At 40.6% G+C, this 26,112-nt stretch overlaps 1 long non-coding RNA gene across 4 annotated transcripts in view; it reads left to right on the forward strand.

Moving 5' to 3' along the window:
• Positions 1-26,112, forward strand: part of LOC147800132 (uncharacterized) — a 28,141-nt gene extending 2,029 nt beyond the window's left edge. The window contains exons 2-10 of one of the 4 annotated variants that reach the window (XR_015424408.1): positions 5,641-5,724; positions 13,606-13,712; positions 18,130-18,359; positions 18,595-18,684; positions 20,406-20,515; positions 20,859-21,639; positions 22,647-22,771; positions 23,436-23,686; positions 24,639-26,112. This is a non-coding gene — a long non-coding RNA (uncharacterized LOC147800132). Of the gene's footprint in view, positions 1-5,640; positions 5,725-13,605; positions 13,713-18,129; positions 18,360-18,594; positions 18,685-20,405; positions 20,516-20,858; positions 21,640-22,646; positions 22,772-23,435 lie in introns of all 4 variants that reach the window. The other 3 variants (XR_015424410.1, XR_015424409.1, XR_015424407.1) reach the window with 3 other exon arrangements.

Genomic DNA, 26,112 nt, shown 5'->3' on the forward strand with positions numbered 1-26,112 from the left:
ACTCTTTAGAAGCCGACAAGCGTACACCATGTAAATGGAATGGAAACTCAGTGAGGAGACATTGTGAGAGTGGAAGAGTTTACTCTTGAATGTGAATTGAGATAGTCGCTAATTCAGCTCCTCCAGTTCTCAACTCACCTATACCAACTTGAAAGGAGTCCATATTACTGTTTTTGATTTCATTTCCTGAAATTATTCAATATTAACCCTCCCCCCATAATATGTACCCTTTTAGAGGCACCTTAGCATCAAAAGTGATAGCTTTGAGAGACTTTTGAGCACTAGGAAGAATTTGCACATGCATCAACTCCTATTTGGAGGCAACATTCTACTATTGCAAATGTACTGGAGAATTCTGGATCATTTGCTTGTGGTTCAAAACAATGAAACGAACACTTTGAGAGGTGGGATAAATTGATATTGGATTACAAAGTTGGATTTGTGTGTCCACAAGTCTTTGATAACATTCCCCTAAAGTATAAGTTTTTCTGCAATAAACAAGTTTTTTCATAGTATTTAATTAACAACCTCTACCCCAGGTCACCTGTAGTGTCATACTAAAATACACCTTGCATGACGCTCTGGATGAGCCCCAGAGAATGGTATGAGCAAACCCATTACTGCATCAACCTGAACAGACTAGGAGCTAATTAGGAGGAGGGGCACAACGTCCTGAGCTTAGTTGAGCAAGACTCACTAGTAGGAATTCAGGTTTGTTTCAGAGTGTTGGTAATTATGTTAGGGTTACATTGCTTGATAGGAAAAAAAGGCTCTCACTGTAATTCAACAGTAGCAGAATAATCAACAGTTATTGATACTGAACAGTGCCAAATTATGTTTTAAAAATTTGAAAACAGAGACCTTGGTGTGGAATTTCACTTGATATTTCCTGTGTCAGGCGTGCCCCAAATGCACCTGAAAAACAACATTGAAGACCAGAACTTCAATTATAAGTGTGAATTGCAAAGTGTTCAAAGAAATGTTACCAGTTATCAAGCAGAAAAGACGAGGAAGCTTTGCTCTTTTTTCAGTTTCCCAAATTTCAGTGTATTTTGTGGATGATAGTCTTTCAAGAAACTGGAACTGAAAATCAGCCCAGTATGTAGCATTCAGCATTTACATGTACGTAAAAAGATGGGACACGCGATGCACAAGAATATTTCACCAAGAAAACATTAATTTAATTTAACTGGTATGGATAGAGGTAAAGTGGAGTAAATAGAACATTGTCTATACTTTGCTCATTCTACCCAAACAGTCACTATATTTACAAATTTCCTAGACGCTTTATTTCATTTGCACTACAACTTGATCAACTGTAGTTCGCCCTCTATTACCACAATGCATTGTGGCACCGCCACCATGTTCAACTTTCTTTTTCTTGGCGCAATCGATAACGAACAAGTGTTTATCTTCTATTCTCGCTCCACCTTCCTGTGGTAAGTTGATCAACTGTAATGTTCGTATGAACAATAAATTGCAGTTTTGGGTATGTACGTTTATTATCTCTAAATGTATACATTTTTTGTCGGTTTTGTGTGGTATTTTCCTCTTTCTTTGTATATGCTTTACATTGCTGACATTGATTCTACCTATGTTGTGTCACCTAGCGATGTTATACACTACCCTCCAAAATTTTTGGGACATGACAAGTCCACGGATAGTTTTGACTGCTACATGCTATTAATGAGCTGTTCTTGTCAGTTATCAGAGGTTTTTAGTAGTGAAGTAGAGTCTAATGATGTAATAGTTGATTATGGCTTTGTTTGATTACATCATAGTATTCCCCAAAGTCGTTTGACTTTCAATAATTCGGTGTTCCACACCTGGAAAGTGTACTATTCACATTTCTTTATTAGGAGGTGACCTTGGGATGACCACGGGGATTTGGGCATTGACAGTGTTAGTAGCATACATGTACATGTAACTGAATGTTGTTACTTTGATCTTGGGGCATAGTGTTGTTACAAAATCAGAGGTTTGAAAGGCCTAAAGCATGGTCCTCTGCCCTTATCTTGATCTGGACAATCTGAAGCCGACGGTAATGGCTAAATCCAGGGGGATTTCCTTAGAAACACGCCAGTCTGTAGTGGTTTTATGATCTGATGAAGGCTACAACATTTGCAAAACAGCCAACAAACTGAACGTCTCTCTCCATGGAGTCCACACCTGCCTTGCAGGGAAAGCTGAGACTGGGTCAAATGTGGACAGAAAGAGATGCGGCCGGCCACAGATTACCTCTAAAGCAGAAGATAAGCACATTAGAGTTTGCAGCCTGCAATACAGATATTTGACATGTCCAGAAATTACTTCAGAATTGAACAGCACACGAAAGCAAGCAGGAGAGAAGGCTGTTTCTTCATCCACAGTGCGGCATCACCTCAAAGCTACAGGGTTGATGGGGTGAGTATCCAGGAAGAAACCACTCCTCAAGAGAAACAAAACAAGGTGAAAAGGTATGATTGGGCTAAACTGGACCAGAGAGCAATGGAAGAAAGTACTGTGGTCAGACGATTCAAAACTGGATGTATTTGGCTGTAAGAGATGGGTCTACGTTCGACGAAGATCGGGGGAAAGGATGGAATCACAATGCATCAAACCCACAGTCAAACACGGAGGAGGAAGTGTATCGATGTGGGGTTGATTTGGGGCAGGCAAAGTTGGCAATTTGTATCGAGGGGAAGGAATCCTCAACCAGCATGGACACCACAGTATTTTCCAACATCAAGCCATTCCCTCAGGACAACATCTGATTGGTGCCAACTTTGTCATGCAACAAGACAATGAACCAAAGCATATGTCCAAGCTGTGTAAGTCATATTTGGAAAAGAAAGAGTCACAAGGAGTGTTGACTGTCACAGACTGGCCCACCCAGTCGCCAGATTTAAACCCTATCGAGTTGCTGTGGGAAGAACTGGACCGTAAAGTAAGAGAGCAATGCCCATCGAGTCAAACGAATCTGTGGGAGCTTCTTCAGCAGGCATGGCAATATATTTCACCAGATTATCTGGAAAAATTGATGGATAGGATGCCAAGAGACTAGTAGTCAGACTAGTGCTATGGACTAGAAATAGTTGTTCAAAAGCATGTGTGGCAAAAATCCCCCAAATAGTATTTGCTGTTGTTAGCAGGCCCAAATGTGTTAATAATCATTGCATGAGCTGTACAAGTAAGAAGTATTACATCGTAAGAATGTACAGTATTTTACTGCTGAGATTGTGGAGCATCTCACCAGAATATTAATAAAACGTGTAATCATAAACCAAACTTGTTAACTCAATAGTTGAGGGCTTAATGCTTGAACTCGTCCTCAACTGTTCCCCCCAGACCGACAAGAGTCGGTATGGTCGAGGTGTTAAGGTCCCAGCTGATGCTCGTTTTTACCGTGCTAACGGTTCACTGTGTCCAACTCCTTTCTGGTCAGAACCGGGGTTAGCAAACAACTATGCACAAGAGACTGAGCTGCATTCCAGGCCAGAGAGAACGGAGGCCTGATGCCAGTCGCCCAGGCCGGGAAGAGCGAAGGCTTACGAATGAAGGAGAAGGAAGTAGCCTAGCTTGTCCAACCACTCAACCTCTGGTTTGGCGAACTGAGGCACACCTACTGGTCCCAGTAACCACTTCATACATCAGCCCACTGACATCCAAGACCTCTTCACCAGGGGCACCTAGGCATGAAACAGACTAGTGCTACCCAGACAGACTCCCCATCACTTTCATACAACAGTATTTTACCATTGCTGTACTTGGTGATTTCAACATTGATTTTCAATATTATCGCCTCTGGCTCAACGACTGCTTACTGTTACTGATATTTTAAATTTGGAGCACTTGTGATGGTATTTCTGCCAGTCAAGGGTCAGTAATAGATTTGTTATTTACTAACAGACCTGACCTTTTTTCAAATGTCGGAGCTTATCCTGGTCTTGGAAATAGTGTTCATAATGGTGTTAAATTTCATTTATCACTCTCTTTTGATGATAAAACTGTGAGTCGGTCATTTTATCAATATAAAAAGGCTGATATTGGTATTCTGTGTGGTACTATTTGTAGGATTTCTTGGGATACGTGTTTCTCTGCAGATGATATAGATGAGGTCTGGGTTAGATTTAAAGATCTTCTTTTTCTAGCTGTAAAAGATGTTGTTCCTGTGGCCAAACAAAATGGAAGAAAGAAGCATCCCTGGATTTCCGTTGAAATTGTTGCTTTAACAAAAAAGAAACACAGGGCTTACAAGGCAGCAGTTCGCAGTGATAGTAATCAAAATTTGTGGGCTAAATACAAAAGACTTCGCAATGATGTCAAATACTTAATTAGACAGTCTTACTGTAGTTATGTTCAGGACATGGCTTGCAACTCTTCGAATAATCCAAAGCAATTTTGGTCTTTTGTGAGTGGTCAACATCATAAAAGTATAATTACGAGCTTTCACAGTGACCTTGGTGTCGTTAGTGATCCTACCAATATTGCAGAAAATTTCAATCAAATTTTTCAAAATGACTTCAGTAATGGTCCTCATAATCTCAGTGGCAATTCATGTGACCATACCATCACTGATTTTCATCTGGGTGATGTTTCCACAAGCCCTGCAGAAATTAAACAACTGCTGTCAGAGCTTAATATGTATAAATCTACTGGGCCTGACTGTGTTTCTCCTATGTTGCTTAAATTGGCCTGTGATAGTTTGGCTCAACCACTTGCCAAACTTTTTAATTTGTCTCTTGCTACTGGTTCAGTTCCACAATAGTGGAAGTTCGCGAATGTGGTTCCATTGTTTAAATCGGGTGATGCTCATGCTAAGTCCAATTACCAGCTTATTTCACTGTGTTCTGTTGTTGGGAAAATTCTGGAAAGGATTTTTTCTAAACGTCTTGTTAATCACATATATAGAGAGGGGATAATTTCACCTAGTCAACATGGATTCTTGCCCAAGCGCTCGTGTGTTACACAATTAACGACCCTGTATCATGGTTGGGCTAATGCTATTGATGTTTCTAAACCCCCTCGTATTGATGCTGTTTTTTTATTGGTTGAAGGCCTTTGACCTTGTCAATCACCAAGTGAGATGGTTTAAGTCCATCCTGGGTAGCAACCAGACTTACTGGTCTCCAATGATTATAGTATCAGTTCTACGCTGAGTGTCTGCACAACACAGTTTGTGACGCTACTCAGTGGCCATGTAATACCCCCAGGAGGAAGCGTGGGTGCAACCCGGATGCTCAGCAGAAGTGCACTCCTCCTGAACTGATCAGAAATGAAGAGGAAGGAGTTGGGTGGGTTGGGAGAGTCTGGTGTAGCAGGGTGTGTCACTTGACCAAGAGTGAATTCATGTAGCCAAAGGAGGTCTGTATAATGGAATGGCTTGCGTTCCTGCTTGCGTAAGATGATGTGAGTGCCGCACAGATAACCGAAAAGGCATGTCGTACAAAAAAAATGAAAAGAAATTCAAGCCCACAAGTTTGAAATACAAAAAACATGACGACTCGAATTCCCCCTGTGAGTTGGATAGTGAGTCAGGAATTGTATGCGGAGGAATAATAGGTCTACCAGTGGTGATTGAGCATGATGCCTTCCAGAATGAAGGAAGAAAAGCCCACGGTGCTTCTTATCTTTACTATTTGCTCTCATTACACTTTACAGATGTACGAGTTTAGGCAGTTAATGGCTATGGCTAGCTTGCTGCCTGGAGGTGGCGTATGTATCAAGAACTCAATCAAATCCAAGGTAAGTACCATAATGAGTGAAAAATGCAGATCATCCTGTGATCTCTGTAAACAGTGTAGGCCTATTTACGGGCACAATAGCAACATTATTTATCATAGGGATATGTGATATTGTGTCCTTGTATATGTGTGCAGTGCATGCGCTAAGGATGTCGGCCCAAGGGGGCAATCACTCTGGAATAAATTTGCCACCATGCCATAGTCCATCCACACAAGCTGCGTCCCTGGTCCACATTTATTTCTCCATCTCAACATAATGGCAATGGTGTTCTTGGTTGCAGTTCCTCCATAATACTCCTACTGGAGTTTGAATGGAGGTGCTGTAGGGTGGACTTATGGCAACATGTTTTTGAAAAAGAGCTGTCTTACATTTAACTACATCTGTTTGTGTAACTATTGTAGGGTAGAGACTATTCCATTCTTTAATTGTACGTTGGCTGGTACAACAAATTGAGATGAGTAGCCTTGTTGGTTTCTGGTGGCTTTTGGCTTGGTATGGGCTTGAGAATCTATGTTGAGTTTTCCATGTTGCATTATGTAGAAGTCAAGCAGTGTGCTTCACGTCTGTCGTGAAGGGTGCTCCATTCAAGTGAACGTAGGAGTTTGGTAACACTCCGTTCCCTTCTGTAGGTTTTGGTCACAAATCCAGCAGGCTGTCTTTGAATATTCTCGATGGAATTAACATCTTTAACTGTGTATGGATCCCATGCACCAGTTCCATTATCCAAGTGTGGCCCAACGAGGGTGAGATACAGCTTTCTCTTGCCAAAAATTAAGCAGTGGTGGAAGTATCATCTCAGAAAATTCAGCACACTGATTGCTTTTGCTGTTGCACGATGCGTCTGGCCAGTCCAGTGCAGATCAAGTTAAACTTTGATGCAAAGATGCTTTATCTGTTTGGTTTCCTCAAGGGGGATACCAAGGATGCTGTATGATGTTTCACCTGGATCCCTCCTCTGGACAGATTAAAATGCATGCCCCACTTTTGTGACCGTTCAGCCATCGTATCAAGATCTTTTTGAAGAGCATCATTAGCAGACTTTGATTAAACGATGTAACAGGCAATCATCGGCGAATAGTTTGGTGGTGCTTGTGACTATTTCATGGATGTCGTTGATATGAAGAAACAATGTCGAACCAATATTCTGCCCTTGGTTTTACCGCTTGGCACAGGATGCCACTCGTTGTGGGCACTTTGATAGGAAGCTGGAAATCCATCATTTTGTATTGGAACTAACACTGTAGAAATCAAGTCTTTAAAGGGGGGTGGCATGGAATGTTTTGGCAAAATCAAGCAATACTAGGTTAGTGACAACATTGTTGTCAAAAATCTTAGCTAGATCATTTGCAATCAAGATAGCTGAAACTGGCATGACCTCTGCTTCCTGAATGCATGCTGATTATCAGAAAGACAATGTCCAGAAAGCTGTCCCATATGAGGTTGCTGTCCATAATGTGTTCCAACAACTTGCAGCAAACAGGACGATACTTTGCAGGGTCGGTAGTTGAACCTTTCTTGAAAATAGGAATGATGTTGAAGTGATATTACAGATGGCGGTAATTAATAGAGACTGGAGGTGGGAGTTTCAAGCTTCTACAGAGCTTATGAATGAGTGGTTTATTCATACAGTGTGTGTACATGCACGTAGGTGTATAAGATAGTTCCAATCACAACAGATGTTTGCCTTTCCCCGATTCAGAGGTCATCTGAGTCGCTCACTTTTGAGACCTGTTTCTGCTGAGCGCCACGGCTAGCTTTCGTTAACGGAGCGTGTCGTTATTGCTTCATTTACATCTCATGAATATGGCTTTTCCAGGATTTTGTTGACATAGCACCATGGAAATGGTTCTCCGGCTGGTGCATGTACACATTGAGCTGACGCGCTCATGTCAATGCACGTAATTACACGTAGTATAGTAACGCATGTGTAGTTGCAGTTATACACTGCCCCAAATCCGAGGTGCAGAGCCTTATCGCTTCGAACCCATCGTGCCACCGGAGTGCCGACAGGATCCTGATCAGGCTGGCAATGGGGCCACTGCTGGTGAACGAGACGGTGAAGGGAGACCAAGATCATTTGCTTCCGTACTCCGGTGAATTTGCCCCCTTTTGTTTTAATCCACTCTTCTTGGCATGGATGTACAATTTCTGTCTCATGTTGCACAACTACTTGAGTCTCGTAGAGAACCAAGGAGGGCGCATGCGACCCTTAATGAGCTTGTGGGGAACATGATTTGTATCAGTGTCATTTAGTAGTTGGTGCAGTGCACAATATGCCACAGTTGTGCATTTTTGTGCGACTCATCAACTCACCCAAAGAGTGACTTCAGCATAGGAGGACAAATATGCATTTGACAACCACAGTTACTCTTTTGCACATTTTCCATGTGGATCACACATGCATGTATATATATGCACAGATTCAGCCATCTCAACCACACCCAGTTGCCCTCAACAGATCTTTTATTCTGGATGCTGGTTGAAGAAACCTGCAGCCAAATGTTCTGCCCGATCTATAATTTCTTCATTGTCCACCTTTCCCCAGGGAGGGATTTTATGGGGTGGCTGGGGGGGGATTTAATCTTGGCATGTAGTGTTTGCTTGCACCATAGGTTGATTACTAATTCCAGAACAAGGCGAAACATCAGAGACTAAGTCTGGACATGAGGTCAGTTGTAGGGACAAGGTGTTTTTAGAGCTAGTTTGTAACACCACATCTGGTAGTAAATGTCACTTTCTGGGTCAGGTGATTTGTCAAAATGAGGTTAGACAATGCTTCCTGAAGACATCTTTTGGGTTCACTCTGTAAACCATCAGAGCAGTCTACCCCTTGAACATTAAAGTCACCCCCAAGGATGATGAATGGAGAGCCCCTCGAAACATAAACTTTGGAGATGTTAGATTCATGGTCTAAAAGAGGCACAGGATTTACCATTGGGTGGACAGTAAAAACTTCCAATCAGGAGCGTTTGTCCCTGGAATGAAGCTTGACACCAGATTTGCTCATAATAGCTGGTTAACCCCTTCACGTCCTGATAGTTTTACCGCAACCCACCTGGCTGCCGGGTTTATTTTCCGAATTTTGCAAAAGGCAACTGCAGACGCCTACATTGGGCACCAGGCCTATCTGCCAAGTTTGCTGGGTCACACACTGCACACAGCCTGGCTCTGTGTAGTCATGAAGCCTGCTGGGGTATTTGGATCCCAGGTACCCAGCACTTGCCTTGCTCATGTGACAACACCAACTACCCAAGGACGCTCGGTTACAGTGGAGAGTGCAGCACCCGCTAAGTTCACACGGTCTATGCTTGCTTTTAGTGGGCACCGTGGCTTGTGTGCCCGCTTCCCAGTAGTCCATGCATGCCCAGCATCAATGTCCAGCCCCAACTTGTACACTGAGTGCTCTTCACAAGTTTTTATTTCAGCTAATACCCGGTGAAGATTTCCCGCAAAATTCCCCTAATGTTTTTATTTTGCGCAAAGTTTGCTCATAATTTTCTTGAACATTTCTAAGTTGTTTTTTTTTTGGCAAGTTCTATTCAAATCCCCTTTCCGTATGTAATGATATATATAAACAGCCCCTTCTAAGTTTGAACCTTCCCATGAAAACTATCTTTCCAAACTAGTCCTCCCCATAATTATAAAATTAACAGACACAAGAAAAACACAAGACAAATTTCTCACTTTTCTTCTTCTCTTGACGACTTGTCATTTCTTTTTTTCTCTTTTCTCATATTTACAATCATTTTATCTTTCTTCAATGTTATTAAAAAAAAGGAACCTTCCAGTAAAAAACTTAGCCAAAAAAAGGAAAGGAGGTGGAGAGTAGTTGCATTACACGATGTCTTGACACAGGAGAAAATTCTTGTGAAAAAATTTGCCAAAATTGTACATGAATAAGTAATTGATTCAAGTATAATAAACCTTGAAGGATTTGCTTCAAAATTCATGTACTATTTCTTGGAATACAGGAAACTTTACGTAAATAAGCAATTGATTCAAGTGTGATAAAGGAGCAGCAAAAATTGAAATAAGGAGCAGCAAAAATTGGAACTTGCCTAATTTCACACATCAATTTCGTCACTTTTCTTTCACCATATCTAGAACAAACATCATAAAATTTCATGTACTATTTCATTTATGATTTTTTGGAATACAGGAAACTTTGTGATATTCCTTGAAACAAGGAACAGCGAAAAGTGGCACTTTACAAATTTCACACATCGCTTTGGTCTCTTTTCTTTTGCCATTTCTAGAACAAACATCACACTGTTTGTATAATGTAGCTCATTTTCCAGTTTGGCAAATTTCTACCGCAAAATGTCTTCCTATCAGTCTACCTGGACCAGGAAGACGGGGTGGTCTACCTCTAGATCGATTCACTGGCAAATTTGGTGAACGCAACTTTAAAATTTCACTTACCTTGGAACCCCTCTGACATGTTTTAGGTGATCTTCAAATGACTGGGAGAAAATCAACATATCAATGAAATTGACAACATTAGATTGACCTCAAAGGAGTTCCCTCATCATGCACATAAATGTTGCTGGCGCATTTATCATTCTGAATGGGAGAACTGTAAACTCAGGCATTATGAATGCAGTTTTGTCTTTGTCATGATCAGCAATTGGGATTTGCTGGTACCCTTTGGTCAAATCATCCTGTTTTTTTTGACTGACACGATTGGTGACGCGTATTTCAACTCTGAATATTTGATTACACCAGTTTTCAGCATTGCCCCAAAGGCCGGAGATTCTCATTAGTTGAAAAGCTTATGAGACAAAACTTAAGTTCCAGATTTACTAAACTGGGCATGTTATTACCAGTAACATGGACTAATATCAGAAAATTATGTAAGCTGTTTCCATACCTGTCGAGTATTGTCCCCAGTGATATGATATCTCTGATCTGTCACACTTCAGAAAACTTTGCCAAGGGACTAGCTTGTTCTTGTCTCTCTGTCACTGCTGAAACTAGGGAAACTAATAACAAATCGGGTTTGAATTTCAGCTCATATGACTAGCATTTGTGGGGGCCACTGTCTCAAATTATAAGGTGCACTTTACAACAGCAATTGAAGCATCATTGAAAATAGTATCAAATCAACAAAGATCAGGGCCAGATAATATACAAGCTCACATTACTTGAATTTCTCATAAACATTTCATAAAAATCTCATTATCTTCTTAGTTGTCATTTTCCATTTCTTTTTAATTGTTGCTTTAGCTAAGTTAGCTAAGTACATTTATTCTTCAAAACACCTTAAAATACATTTCCAATAAGTAATCTTTCTCAAGCCTTTAGGCATCGATTTAAACATTCCTCTATTTTTGGCATTCTTAAGATCTGTTTTCAACCATCTGCATTCAGATGAAATCCCACAACACAAGAAATGTTGATCTAGGGCTATAATTAAACAATCCCACCTATTTTGTCAGCCAGTCAATCTCTTCCAGTTAAGGTTTCAGCTGCCATCCCCAAATGCAATCCACCTTGAGTAGAAGCACAGCCTAATTGGTTGAGAAGAGTCGTGTTGGTTGGGGTATTCATTTTGTTGGTAGCAATGGGGCTGCTACCATGTCCTAACTAGTCGTTCATGAACCAGTGATGCACAGTTAGTACCAAAGGAGCCTCTGATGCCAAGGAAATAGCGTTCTCTCTCAGTCCAACTAAAGGCCAATATGGGAGATCACAGTCTGTGCAGAAAACATTCCCAAATTATAAACGGTATTAACCATAGCCTCCCAGCGTGCATGTGAAATCATATTGAAATCAGACGACTTTTGGGACTGTTTGAGCTATGTTATGGCTCCCTATATATACATGTCACCCAGTAATTGGGCAAAATAAATTTATCCACCAAGGACGACTTTTAAATAGACATAATGATGTCACACTTTGTCTACACTTGCTATATCAAAAGACGATGAGGTGGGGTAGGTCTTAATGTACTAGGTCTAGAGGATATGAGGGAATGAGTTGTGTGGCCACATGCATTCTGTCAGATGATCACACGCAAGAGAAAATTTATCAGACTTGCAGAGCCAGCTAGTTCTGCAGCAACGCTGAGTTGATTGGAATGTGCAGTCTGCAAATGGAACAAAGGCTGGTGTCAGAATGGCCAAAACTTGTTACATCTCCAGACAGTCCATTTCAGATGAACTCACCAACAGTCTACATAAGGCAAACAAAGGAGTAAATAGGAACTTGCTGTTGCTAGAGATGAGTCTTCAAGGACCAGTCTGATGCAGTGCTGACAAAAGATGTCCTGCTGCTCCGTCCCGATGTTGCCAAGACAACTTCTCTTGACAAACTCGAGTGCCAGAATTCAACTGACAAGTCAGAGGGGTACAAGCAACATGCCGGTTTGTTGACATCAAGCCTTCTGCAGTGGACTTAGTTGCAATGCTGCTCTCATACACCACTGATCAAGGAAATCCTGATTGTGATGGCTGGCCTACGTTGAATGCCAGATGCCGACTGAGGAATGTCAGGGTTTGTGCAACACAGAATTTAAAAGGCTGATGGAAGGAGTCTTTTGTCAGCAATGGACGCAACTGTCCCTTCAAGGAATGCCCTGCAATATACATCTACAAATGTCTTGAACGCAAAAATGGACATGTGCAACAAGATTGAGAGCAATTGTAAAAAACATTCGTGAAGTGCAGCGTTGCAGGAAAGGTGCCAGTTGCCGTGGCGACTGACAAAGTCAAGCATCCTTTTGGTGGCTAAAATTTTTATAGCAACCATGGAAATTGTCCACTTTATTGGTCTGCTGAAAAATATTAGTTCAGTCATTGTGCGCTGTGTTTGTTTTAACTTTTCACCTGAGACATGCTGCACGTCCTATATATCCTTGACTTTATCCCCAATCAAAATTAAATTTTTACAAGCAGAAAATTGGGATTTACTTATTTTATCTCACTAAAAGTTTTGTATTTGTTTTCCATCTCAATAATTATACAAATAACTAGCCAGGAAGAAACCAAAATGAGAGCAAGCAGAAACTAGGATGAATGACAACATTTTCCATAGTGTATGATGGTTCACTTCCCGGTAAAAGTTTACTCCACTGTGCTTGTTTTTTCTGCTCTTGTTTCAATAAAAACCTGGAATTCAAAAGTACAGAGTACAAATTATTTTGTTTTCTGTTGTATTTTGCCTCCATTTGATCTTGATGTACAGAAAAAGCAGCAAAAAGCACCATTTTAAATCCCAATCAAAACAACATGGCCGCTACCATTCTCGAGATCTTTAATAGAGGGCAACTTTCACATTGTGACACAATAACACACTTGAGAGAAGCAGAATATCTCCGAAGTCATTCATTTGAAAAAAAGGAAGAAAAATGTTGCCCCTGGGAGAAACCTCAGGGGTTAATGAGCATGGCTATGGCATTTTACACATTTTGAATAGGAAAACATGTATCCTGTGTACATGGCATGCCTTGTGCATCTTGAAGGCACTGATTTTTTTCCTTCCTTTACCAAATCTGGACAAACTTCCTATTTTAAGGTTCATCTGGGCTCATTTTGTTGTAGATATACCCCCCTTCGGAGGAGGATCCAGGGTGGAAATGGGGGGTTGTAAAGTGGCTTGCCTGCCCAGTGTAACAAGATTCAACGGGTCAACTCTCCCTAAGGCCAAACAGCCTCCAAGTCTGTGGTTGCAAGTCACCAAGTCACCACGCTACAGTGGCATTGTTCAATGGAACTAGTTCCCATTGTGTCAGTTTGTTTGGCTCCTGCTGATTGCCCAGTGCATGGAAGTGCATCAAACTTTTACACCTGTTGCACTGTGCTGCATCTGGCAGGGTTAGAGTCAAGTTCAATATTGTCAAGGTGATTGATTTAACCTTTTTCTCTTCTTCTTCCATTTCAGAAGGATGTAAGATGCAGGCCCTTTTGATTCTGCAATCTGACTTTCATCTTGCCTGATCCTTCATCAGTGCTCCGAGAGGCGGTACTTTTATGCCAACAAGGGGATAGGTGTGTGAAGTTAAAATAAGCAGGCTGTATAAGATAACATTTATTAACAATTGCTGTATTTGCACAAAACAAATGGTCATTTTCATGCTGTTATTTTGAACGAAAAGCAAATACAAACTGTTCAAACGTGTTGACTTTTTAAAATTGGAACATTTTGATTTCTAAAAAAGGAAAAAATTGTAGTTAATTAATGGAAAATTCCTTGCAAACGAGGGCGCTATTTGCTGCATTACAGGCGTTACACAAACATGTATATGTTTATAAATAGATTCTCTAGCATGGCTGCTTGTTTTGCTACATGGGCTGTAACATGGAAACATTACAATTTTGTGCCGTCTTAGAATATGAAAATCAAGACAGTTCTGATTAAAGTAGAAGGGTTAGCAGGTTTGGAGTACATGTGCATGAGCATTGCAAGGCTTGAAATTCGACTTTTGGGGGCACTGCCATTTTGGCCTCACGAAATACCGGTAGGACACGTTGAGGGGTAGCCCTACTAAGGATGGATCGGGAGTGAGAGTCCGTGCCACACTAGTGGGGCTAGTTAAGAGGCACCGCGGCTAATAACAGGAACAAAAGGCCAAATATCTACAAAGGAAAGGCACTGAGGCCAAGGTGTACATGTAAAATTTTCTGCAAAACAAGTTATGAAATTGAAAAAAAATGGTGTTTTATGTGCTTGATGATGAGCTATCATATTTAAATATTTTACAATCCATGACAAAAGATCTTATATTACAGGATAGAACTGGCATATTTTCTGCGAAAGAATTTCTTAATTTAAGAATGCTAATAAATTTAACCTTACATTTAACAAAGAGAACGGGCTTTGTTTCAATTTGACAAATCTTTTTTGACTGCACTGCATGAGTTTACCAACAACATCTCCTTGTGGTGTAAAGTTTACCAATTCATCACGTCACAGAATAATCAGACACACGTAGTTGAATTTGCTGCGTGCATGCATACACAATCCGCAACTAAAGGGACAAACGACCTAGCCGTAGCTGTGGAGGCCCGTTTCGGACATAGCCTAAGCCGTGTATGCCTGTACCAGCCGAGTTGTTGCACAATATGCCCGTATGTGTGCTTGGCACCTGCAGCGAATAATGATCCACGAACGTTGGGCTGCAGAATGGAATACACGTACATACATGTACAAATCTGTATTAGTTTATATCAGTCTACAGATGCAATGCCTCGTTAGTCAAATGCTTTGTAAGTCCAAAAATTCAGACTCCTGAGGCATCAGACTTATGAGGCGTTGGACTTCCATACGCACCCAGCCTCGTCAAGCTGTACGGTGCTGCGGCGCATTGCGCCGGGTCGGCCAGTTTGGCTGGCTAGGCTATATCTGCACCCATGTGGCATGAAGACGATCGTGTAATATTAGACCGCAACACGAAATACATTCACATGCATGCAAAGTAAGCAACTTTTGAGAAACAAGGGCACCACTGCCAGGAAGAATGGGACACATGACCAGTTTGGGCCCTGGACAAAGTGGAACTTTTTAGGGCACCACGCCCCCTTGTAAGGGCACTGACCGCCATTGGCCACAGCAGGTGTGGTGAAAGTCGAGTGCTGGCATTACATGTATGCCATGTCCCTATACTTAAGCACATCAGTCATCCAGTAATCTCTTACCTGAATGAGATGTATGTTCATTACACAGCTTCCAACGGTTGAGCCAAGTATTGAAGTGTGCCAATGCACTGAAGAAGTACACGTACAGGATGAGCTTACAAAATAAGTAGGATGCTACGGGGAAGAACTGCAAACTAAACGTGATGAAGAATTCAAGGGAAAAATTGCAGGGAACTTACTGGAACTTACTTAGTAAGTACTGTACTCATCAGACACCGATTCTAGATTTTGAAACAAAACATGTCAAAACACTAACCAACCCTAGAGAAGTAACTTAAAAACTCAAAACCTAACAGTAACACTTAAAAAGACCAAAGACTAAAAGCTAAACAACACAGTGTGTAAAATGAACCTCATAATACACTCAGGTTTCAATCACTGACTCTAGCAGACTTAAGCAGAAGACCACTCCAATTATGAGGGACAATACTTGTAAGTAGACTTGTCTCTACGTGTATCTGCTGATCTGCTAGTGCTACACTGAGTGTGGCCAGACCATGTGGGAGTTTGTTTTCAGTTTAGGAGTAGGGTAAAGGACACAGAGGTACCCACTGTCCACTAGACTGGCCAATTACAGTTGTGTCCTCTAAAGTGCCGCTCAAAACCTTTCCTTGACTTTTATCCTCATGGAACATTTCCAATATCTCTCCTAAAAACTTTAAATTCGTTCTGGTAAATAATGACATTATAACCTTCAAATTAAAAACACATGCCACTGATCACCTCTCTGAACAATTTCGGTGTCTGAAATTTGATAGCCTGATATTAATGATAACATCCAGAAATTGGTACAATTTCAGCTGAGTGTTCCCCAAGTCCTAACGTGGGCCGTGCACCGGAACAAAGCTCTCAAAAATCCCACAGCCATGGCATGCCATGGGTACGGTACAGGCCAGGGATGGTGCTTTTCAAATGAAACATGTTCAGTTTAAATAGTTCGATCGTTCAAACATGCTCGTTCAGATTAGAGCCTGAAAAATACTGAGCGTTAGAACTAAAAATGTCTACCAAAAAAAAAAAAAAAATGAAGTTGCCTTTGGATTGCTTGCTCCAGCTCCACCAGCACGTGGGCATCATCACGCCAATGCCAGCGCGAGGGGCAATGTCGGTTACAGCGCCCCCTATATTAAGATTGACTAAACGCACTACGCTCCAGCTCAATATTTTGTGGACCCTGGGAAGATATATATGCGCCACAGTCGGGACTGATCATAGAAATGATTATACATGTATAAATCACAGTGACGAATTTGGGACAAGTAGCTTCCAACTCTGGGTATGTTGCGCACAAAAGTAGATTACTGCTTTAAAGAATAATTACCTTATGAATTCAGGATTGTGTAAACTAGTTTGATCTGTTTTATTGCGCGGCTTTTACAGACAGACTACCATAAAGCCAAACCGTAATAATTAGGCCTGTAACGTTTATCTACGTACAAGACCGCCGCAGTATACTGTTCTTTAGGTTTTTGGAAGTGATGGGTCAGTTTCTGAGAGGATATTTATCGTTTAGGTCAGGTAATTCTTCAGTTTCTATTAATTTATATAATAGCAAATGTTTTCAAAAGCCAGGCGTTTCTGGGTTGGATTTTTAAAGAAATAACTGAATGAAAAAGTATTACAAATTATAACATCTTTGCTCGTTATTTGTCCTATCCAAGTGTTCCGGAAGTGCACCAGGGGTCAACTTTCAGGCTCTGTTATAGGTAGACTTGTCTCTTTTTACCCAACGGTTTTAGAAAGTGGTTTTGTTGTACCACTTTTTTACCCATGCAGTGTTATGCTCTTAAAGTTGCCCACCAGTCCAGCGATTCAACCGTTATTCCGCCTAGGGCAAAAGTATGCTTAAATTAATAATTTCGGAAAAGGACTGATAAAAAATATAGCACAGCAAAAGAAAACCGCCTCTGGTCATTGTCTTGAATGTCGACCTGATCCGACGCCCACCCCCGCCACACACAAAACCCTCGAAAGGCTAACCCGTTCCTTCGGAGCGCCAGGCGGCATTATTTCCGCCCTACATTGTATGTACATGTATTTTGTAATGGGGGGGGGGCATTTACTGTTTGACAGTGAGTGTGACCCAACTTGCAAAAACGCACAGTTGCATTCGACGTCCCTCTCTACGAGCCCCTAAGGAGACAGGTACAATGAGGTTTTTTTTATTCTGTTCCCTCGAAATCGTCTCGTTCCCACGAAATAATATAATAATAAGTACCGCTCTATGTTGCCCATCTTTTGCTCATATTAGGCCTATGCATGCAGTCCATATCAAGAAAGCCTACCATAAACAAAATGCATCAAATTCCAGTATCGGTTTAGCTTCAGGAGGCATTATATTGCAACCTAAAAAAGGCATATTAAGCTAGAATTCCCAGAATTTCGGACGCAACTTTGGTGATTTTTTGGTAGTTAACGTCTCGTATAGCATCTCTTTTACGACTGACTGTATTTTGATGTCATGGTGTATGTTGCGGTCATGATGTAAACTACGGCTGCATCCAAATCTCTTGTCTAGAGCTAGGTCTAGGTCTTCATTCCATTGGAACTGCATGGGGACGCAGAGACAATAGACCTAGTCGTAGCTCTGGAAGCCCAAGCCTCAGACGGTTGCGTTCGTCCAGGCTTTTGGGGTAGAAAATATATGGTGTTTTAGATTGAAGCAAATTGACTCGCATAAAGTTTTGGGAGATTTTTTGTTATCTTTCCAATAGTGGTCATTCTTTGGATTTACATTACGAAAAAAAAATAATACTTGCATTATCTTCAGATCTTCGTGGTGCTTGTGCACACTGACAGGGCCTACTTCAAGCGCACCAATCACCAGCGCTGTTTGATCCCCAACTTGGTACCCTGCTCAATATGTGCGGAAGTTGATCGACGACGAGTTTTTCCACGGTGGCGCGAGCATTAGCATGACAATGCCTACGCACGAGAACGCATGAGTGGCCACGTTGGCGGGTTTGTTTAAATGTGACTTCACAGGAGGTGAGTTTAAAGGTGAGAAATATCACTGGCTTACCATGCAACAATTGAAAATAAATGGAGAAATGACGGGAAAGACGATAATGAGATTTCCGTGTGACAAACCCCACAAGTGTAGGCTTGGCTGTGTTGATTTTACCCTGTTTTTGCTTTGGTAAAGTGCACCCTGTATTTAAACATGGCGGCCCCACTGTTAGGCATGCAGGCTGGGATTTTAACGGAGTTCCTTTGGTTTCTTAACTTGTAACAGTAATGGAGAGACGAGGAACACTCCTGTGAGACCGTTTTCTGGATTGTTGCACATCTAAGATGTATTCTGACACTTTATTGTACTCAGCATGTATGGAAACAGCTCACGTCATACAAACACTGTAGGCCTAGCCTACTTCTGATAACAGCCCAACAGTAAATGATAATATAATAAAACAAATAGGCCTAGGGAGTAATAGGGGCCTATGTACAGTTGTTTTGTAAATCTGAAACATGAGTTTTGTCCAACAAATCTCCAGCCTGTATGTGGGGCCGATGTTACTAATGTTATAGTCGATGAGTAGTCTAAACAAACTGGAGGATAGTATGATTTGATGTGGTAAATGAAGAGGAAACATTACTTTACACCCCATGAGAATTTGTCAGGAAGCCAAAGTCTTTGAAACTAACTAGACCTACCCACTTAGGTTCAGAATTATATTAATACATGATACAATCTGTAATTTCTACATATTTCAGTGAACTGGTAAAAATCCAATTGGGTAGAAAGCAGGCCTAATACTTTGAGTCTGTGTTGCATGGAGCCATGCATGGTGATTTCCACTGATTGCATGATGAGAATCTTGAATTTGGAGGTTGTGTTAATCATTTCTGAATACAAATTGATTATCTTCAAAGATTTTTCTATGCCACAATGATTTTGGTTGAAGTGTTACCATAAAATCTTTCTGTAGTGAAAATGCAATGGGGAGAAGTCTAGTTTCCAAGATAACTGTCCTCTTTGTTTTGTTCATCTGTCTATGTGCTGTTGGTATGTTTGTCAGTCTATCTGTTATTCATCTGTCTGTTATTCCGTTGTCTCTCCCCCTCTCTCTCAGTCATTCTCAGATACAAAGGTTATTGTGGCAGCACTTACCACCTAGATGTATGTTTCCTTCCTCAACTTTAGTTTTGCTTATTGTTCAAGGTCGTACACTGGAATGCCAGGTAGCTTTTGTGATGGAAGCAAGACATTTGCCGGATTGTTTTTGAGTCAATGATCTTATGTAGTCAAATGTGCAGTAGTCTTTTTCGAGCAGTGAAAATTTGTTTATTCCTGTCTTTGTGCCAAACAAATCATGATATTCTTGCAATAGGGGTTTTCACAAGAATGTGAAACACATAAATATGAAGCCAGCGTTGTTAAGGCCATCCTGATGGTCATTAGCTAGCAAAAAATTTTAAAGCCAGATTCAAGAACCATGATTTTATTCTGTCACAACAATACACTGCTTAACCGAAAGTCCAATTGATGTTTGAATAGCATAGAATTTAGTTTATTTATGTCAGAAAATGATACTTCTTAAGACACTGTTGTATGATATTCCTCAATATATCTTTTAAATAACATTTGCAATTTTTGGCTTCATCATGTGTGTCATTACAAACATCCATTGCAAATATGTATGTGGGGTATATCTTCAGAAAAGCCCTGACAAGAAATATTTTGGGCAGTTTATGTTGTACTCTATGTTGGTAACACGGTGCGGCATCTCCATGTGAGACTACGGCATGCACAAGTATCGAACACTGGCTACAGCTCTCCACCGCTGCCTCTTTTCATCAAAATTTGAAGCCATATCGTGGAGGCAGGACCGGATTGTGGCTACCCCTGTCATGTGCCACCCCATACAATGCCATGTATTGACTTAATTGATACACCTGCAGTGCATTACAAAATCTCAATCAGTTCTCTCTGTCTTTCCCATCCTTCAAAGCCCTCCGGGAACCAGCAAACAAGCTCCTCTACTCATTTTCTTGCCTTTTTTTTCATTTTGCATGATTAATGACTGTTATGTGCATTCATTTCAGCCAGAGCACAAGCCACTGATAAGTCATTGCTTTCAGGACGACCAGCTTCTTGGCCAGTGTTGTACAGGTGATTGTACTGTGATCTCTTGCTGTAGCTTTCTTGGTAAAATGTGAGTGATTCTTTGTTATTGGTCATCCGAAAGGTATGATTCACTGATTGAGTCTCCTGTGAACTCATCCCCTCATGTCCTACAGACCTAGTACATTAAGACCTACCCCACCTCACTGTATTGTGTGTAAACAAAGTGTGACGTCATTATGTCTACATTGTATTTAGGGGTCATCCTTGCTGGATAAATTTATTTTGCCCAAATACTGGGTGACATATATATATAGGGAGCCATAACATAGCTCAAATGGTCCCCCAAATCCTCTGATTTCAATATGATTTCACATGCATGCTGGGAGGCTACGGTTAATACCGTTTATAATTTGGGAATGTTTTCTGCACAGACTGTGATCTCCTGTATTGGCCTTTAGTTGGACTGAGAGAGAACACTATTTCCTTGGCATCAGAGGCTCCTTTGGTACTAACTGTGCATCTCTGGTTCATGAACGACCAGGACATGCAAGAGGTGCAGCCCCATCGCTACCAACAAAATGAAGACTCCCAACCAACACAGCGCTTTTCAATCAATTAAGTTGTGTGTCTACTCAAGGCAGCATTGAAGAGATTGTTTGGCTGAAAAAATAGGTGGGATTGTTTAAATATAGCCCCAGATCAACACTTTTTGTTTTGCGGTCTTGCATCTGTAGATGGTTGAAAACAGATCTTAAGAACTGCAAAAAGTAGATGGATGTAATTTGCTAAATCACTGCTGACAATCTTGAGGAAAAGGACTTTTTGGGAAGTGTATTTAAGGTGTTTTGAAGAATAAAATGTACTTAGCTAATCAAGTAATGATTAAAAAGAAATGGAAAAATAACAACTAAAAAGATGAGATTTTTATAAAAGAAACTCTAGTGACGTGGGCTTGTATATTATTTGGCCCTGATCTTTGTCTCTTTGACACTCCTTTCAATGATGCTTCAATTGAGTGTAAAGTGCAATCTGCATTTTAAAATGGTGGCCTCCATAAGTGTGTTGTAATACAGATTGGAATTCAAACATGGTTTGTTTAGTTTCCCTAGTTTCAGTAGTTTGACGGAGAGATGAGCAAGCTGGTCCCTGGAGGCTGTTCTCTGGAGTGTAACAAATCAGAGATATCTTATCACTGGTGACACTACTCAACAGGTATGGCAACAGTCTACATCATATTCTGCTATCAGTCTATGGTAATGGTAATGGTGAGATGCCCGGTGGTTTTGTACGTGTAGATCTTGACCTTGGGTTTTGTCTTTTAAGTTTTTCAATTAATCTCAAGCATTTAGGGTTGGGTTGAATTAAACTACAAAATACTGGATGGAATTATTTGATGTGGTCGTACAATTTGTGCCAAAGTGAACAGAAACAAGACAGAAGCTGCATCTACAGGCTGCTTGTAGTGAATGAGGAGTGTACTGAAATGAAATGTCCTCATTCCTGGATCCAAATTACATACAAGGATGGGTGTACACATTCCACAGGGGTCATATAAAAAATCTGGACTCTTATTTTGTTTTATCAGCCAACTTTTTACTCACTGAAGCCATCCTTCTGCGTCAAATACATTAAAGTTGAAATGAATCGGTTTGTTACAATATGGCATACTAGCCAACATTGGCTTCATTTGGTACAATTTGCTCTTTGCACGCTGCCGCCCCAGGTATGCAGAATCTTGATCGTGATGTTTACAAAATTGGTTCAGTGATTTCCATGTATGTTGCTTGGTCATTCTGCGCATGCTGTGTCGGATCTCATACCGCACGATTGGACAATGTTACAGAAGCTGATTGTGACACGATTGTACAATCTGCCAGATTGAGGCTCTCCATGCCTATGGCAACAGCATGCAGAATAAATAACGTGTGTGTCCAGAGCTTCTTTTATGATGTCCTTAACACAGGCTGGCTTCTATCATACACACCAAGGATTCAACATTGGCTGGGAAGTATGATGTAAGCCATCTTGACAATAATTCTTTGGTGTTCCACATGCCTGGAAGAAGGTCATTTAGGGAAGCACCTATAACTTACTTTTCTCCATCTTTCTCATTCCCCACTGCCCCCGTGAATCAGTTAATCCAAGCTAATGCACTCATGCCATATTGTCATTTCTTCCTTTTGCATGTTTTTAATGACTGTTGTGTGTGTCCATCTCAGCCAGATCACAAGCCGCTGATTGAGCCGCTGTTCATGGTACATCCAAATTCTTGATGATGGGGTTCCTGTGCTTGTTGTTGAGGTGATCGGACTTTGATCTCTTGCTGCTGCCTGCTGGATAAAAGGTGCGTAGGTCCAATGTTGTTGGTTATTCTAAAGGTATAATTCACAGATTGAGTCCCCTGTGCACTCATATATATTTCATATACGGACCCAAAACATAATGAGGTCCAGCTATTATTTTGTACTTGGACAATTATTGCTTCCCCCCTCACTGCCTTAGGAAACTAAGCATGACGTGTTTATGTTACTGGTCTCTTCACTTTTCCAAAAGTTGACAGGGACGGAGGTCCTTCTCTGTGGATTAATTTAATTTTTTCCTAAACCTGGGTGACATACCTGTGTATGGGGAGCCATAATGTAATACCATTGATAAATTTGGGATGGCAGGTAAAACGTGAAATATCAGAGAGTGTTTGGCCCAACCCCCTTTGGTGTATGCAAAATCCCATTGGATCAGACGATTTCAGACTGTCTAAATTTTCTTCTTTCTGGGGCCTTTGAAAGAGCCCAAGAAAGTAGAGGGGGTGTCAGTTTAAAATGGCTGCTTCGAAGCTTTGGAATTATGACTTTTCAAGAGCTGTGTTTGCTGATCAACCAGCAATTGAAGAGAGTTGAAACAAAGGTCAATACGAAAATGAGAGTTAAAGACTGTAAAGACATTGCAGTGATGTCTACTTGTATGTTATTGGGCCCTGATCTTTGTTGACTTGACCGTGGTTTTATTAGCTGTAGCATGGATGAAGAGACAAGACCAGGCCCCTTGGAGACAGTTTTCTGGATTGTAACACATCACTCTTGATGATGTGTGATGTCCTTATGTCTACTTGTATGTTATTGGGCCCTGATCTTTGTTGACTTGACCGTGGTTTTATTAGCTGTAGCATGGATGAAGAGACAAGACCAGGCCCCTTGGAGACAGTTTTCTGGATTGTAACACATCACTGGCAACTTGCATTACTGACAACACAACTCACTCGGTAAGCACTTTATATCATGTTCTGATTTGAGCCTAATAATGAGAGGCATGTTCCAGATTTTGAAACAATATCTGTACATAATTTTGTATACATGTACAATTGTTCTATAAAATCTGGAGCAAGGCTTATCAGGCTCCACTCCTGAGCATGAGGAGAGCATGCTGGATAAAACGTCGAGTACACACTCTACGGTTCTTGTCAGAACCATTCCTTTTCCAAGAGAGATCTATCCATATGATGTAACCACGAGCCCTGCTTTTAGTCTCCACCATGTAAAGCTTCAAGTCTGATCATGAAGTTATGCTTCCAGTTATTTTTTTCCATTTGTAAGTTTGTCTTGTAATAGGATGGTTTTGCAGCAAAGTTGGCTCTATGTAAGGACTAATCCTAATTTAGCATTTGTCTGTGACTGTAGGGTTGGTGAAATTCAACTGATCTTTTTTTCATTTTGTTGTACATATCCACTGAAGAATGTTTCATTCTGATATTCCCAAATATAAGAGAACTAGACCCAAATGAAAGTGAAAGCTTGGGTCAGCCATTATGTTTGCTAGCAATCTTCTCCCTTTTGTACGTGTCAGTCGATCTATTTCAGTAGTTCGTTTGGTCTTTTTATACGAGGATAGTCTTCAAGTAGTCGAAATTTGCTGACCTTGGTTAATTAGGAATGGTATCATCTCTTCATTCATTGGAGGATGTTTCATTTCCATATTTCCAAATATAAGAACATTTTCTGCAAAATTAAGGCCACACTTTAAAATGAATTTTTCTTACTGGTTCTTTTGAATCATGTAAATTTACTCACTTAAAAGTATCCACTGTGCCCTCCTTTTGAAGTGATTTTATTGGCTTGGTAATTTATCATTATCCGCGTGATGCCTTTATTCATGTCATCCCAATTAAACATTTGTCTGTTATTTCTTACGCCTGTACTACCACAATTACGGCCAAGATTTGGACTCTAGCACTGTGCCTATCTGTTCTACTTGTTAGTCTTCTCCTGACGGTTGAACAATGATGTGCTCCATGCTGTGACATGCTCAACCTCTCTCATCGTTTTCTTTATCATAGTCTGTCCTGGAATAGCACGAGCGAATTCCGGGTGTAATTTCTGTTGTATAAGTGCATTGAGCCTTTTTAGGGCAATAAAAGTAACACAAGCACTTTTAAACTGTTGTCTGGAATTGCCTTCAGCTCAGTGAAAAAAAAACAGTTTGGATTTCCTCAACATAACATAACTGGTAATTTGTAAATGTTGCAATGACCGTTTGTCTTGTGGTGGCAGCAAAGGGTTTTGTTGAAAGGTTCCTATTTTGATGGTTTTCTGTACCATCCGGAGTACTTGAAGGAAATGTCTCTAGCCCAATCCATTTCAATTTATGATGTACAACGACCTTCCCCTTCACGCCGTGTCAGCTAGCACTTTCTCTAGTAACAATGCTTTTGTGTATTGGCCAATATAATGTCAGTCTGATGACCTTCTTCAACAAGATATTTCATGGCTTCCATAGATGTTGTCATGTTAATAAAAATACGTATCGATACATTACGAAGGAAACCAAAGTTTTGCATATAGGATGGTTAAAGAAAATAGTGGATCTGAATTATACCTTAGTTAACAGGCAATTTGGAAGCTGATAATGACTACAAATATCTTCTTGTAATAATTTCAACGAGAAGATTTCTTGGGAAAATCATGTTAAGTCACTATCAAATCAGACAGACTCAGTATGTCTTGCTTTCATCTTACGGGTTTGTAGCGTTGACTATTCTGGAATGCAAGCAGCCTATCTGTACCCACTTGAATCTGAAGTATAAAAAATTATAGAGCACTGATTGAATTGGCATTTGAGTACCTTTGTAATAAGGTTGAGACTTGGCGAGTTGTGGGAGGGGCACTGTGTTGCTTGTAAGGAAGCACAAAATGCTGGGATTTCAAGACTTAGGATTTGCCATGTGGGCCAGATGTGTCCTTTCCTTTTGTCGGTCTTCATTCATATTTTGTTATTCCATGTTGTTTTTCTTTTTTCGGTTTTGTACAATAAATTTCTTTTATTGTTTTCCGGTTACTTGTCATTGATTGATTTGTTTTTGTAATTCATTTTATTTTCTTTATTTTAATGTATTTGTATGTCAGATTTATGTTATTCTCGCCTACTGAAAGAACTTTTTCTGTTCGGTTTATTAATTTACCATTTCTTGAATCATATTTTCCTTGTGCAATTACTTTATTGTGTATGTGTGTGCACGTTTATGTAAAACCTGGAGCTTCAGAAAGGAAGGCTTACAGATGACAGTTATTGGATTAACTGTTTCCTCTCCGGGCGTTTGTTATGTTTTTGATTTCATTGTATATGTGTTTTGTTTAATTTTCTGTTCGTTATCCTGGAAAATGCCGAATAAATAAAAGTGTTTCCCTCATTTTA

Source organism: Acanthaster planci, linkage group LG02, assembly GCF_054643075.1.
Source record: "Acanthaster planci isolate LZ-2023a linkage group LG02, COTS_SCS, whole genome shotgun sequence".
NCBI classification, from domain to species: domain Eukaryota; kingdom Metazoa; phylum Echinodermata; class Asteroidea; order Valvatida; family Acanthasteridae; genus Acanthaster; species Acanthaster planci.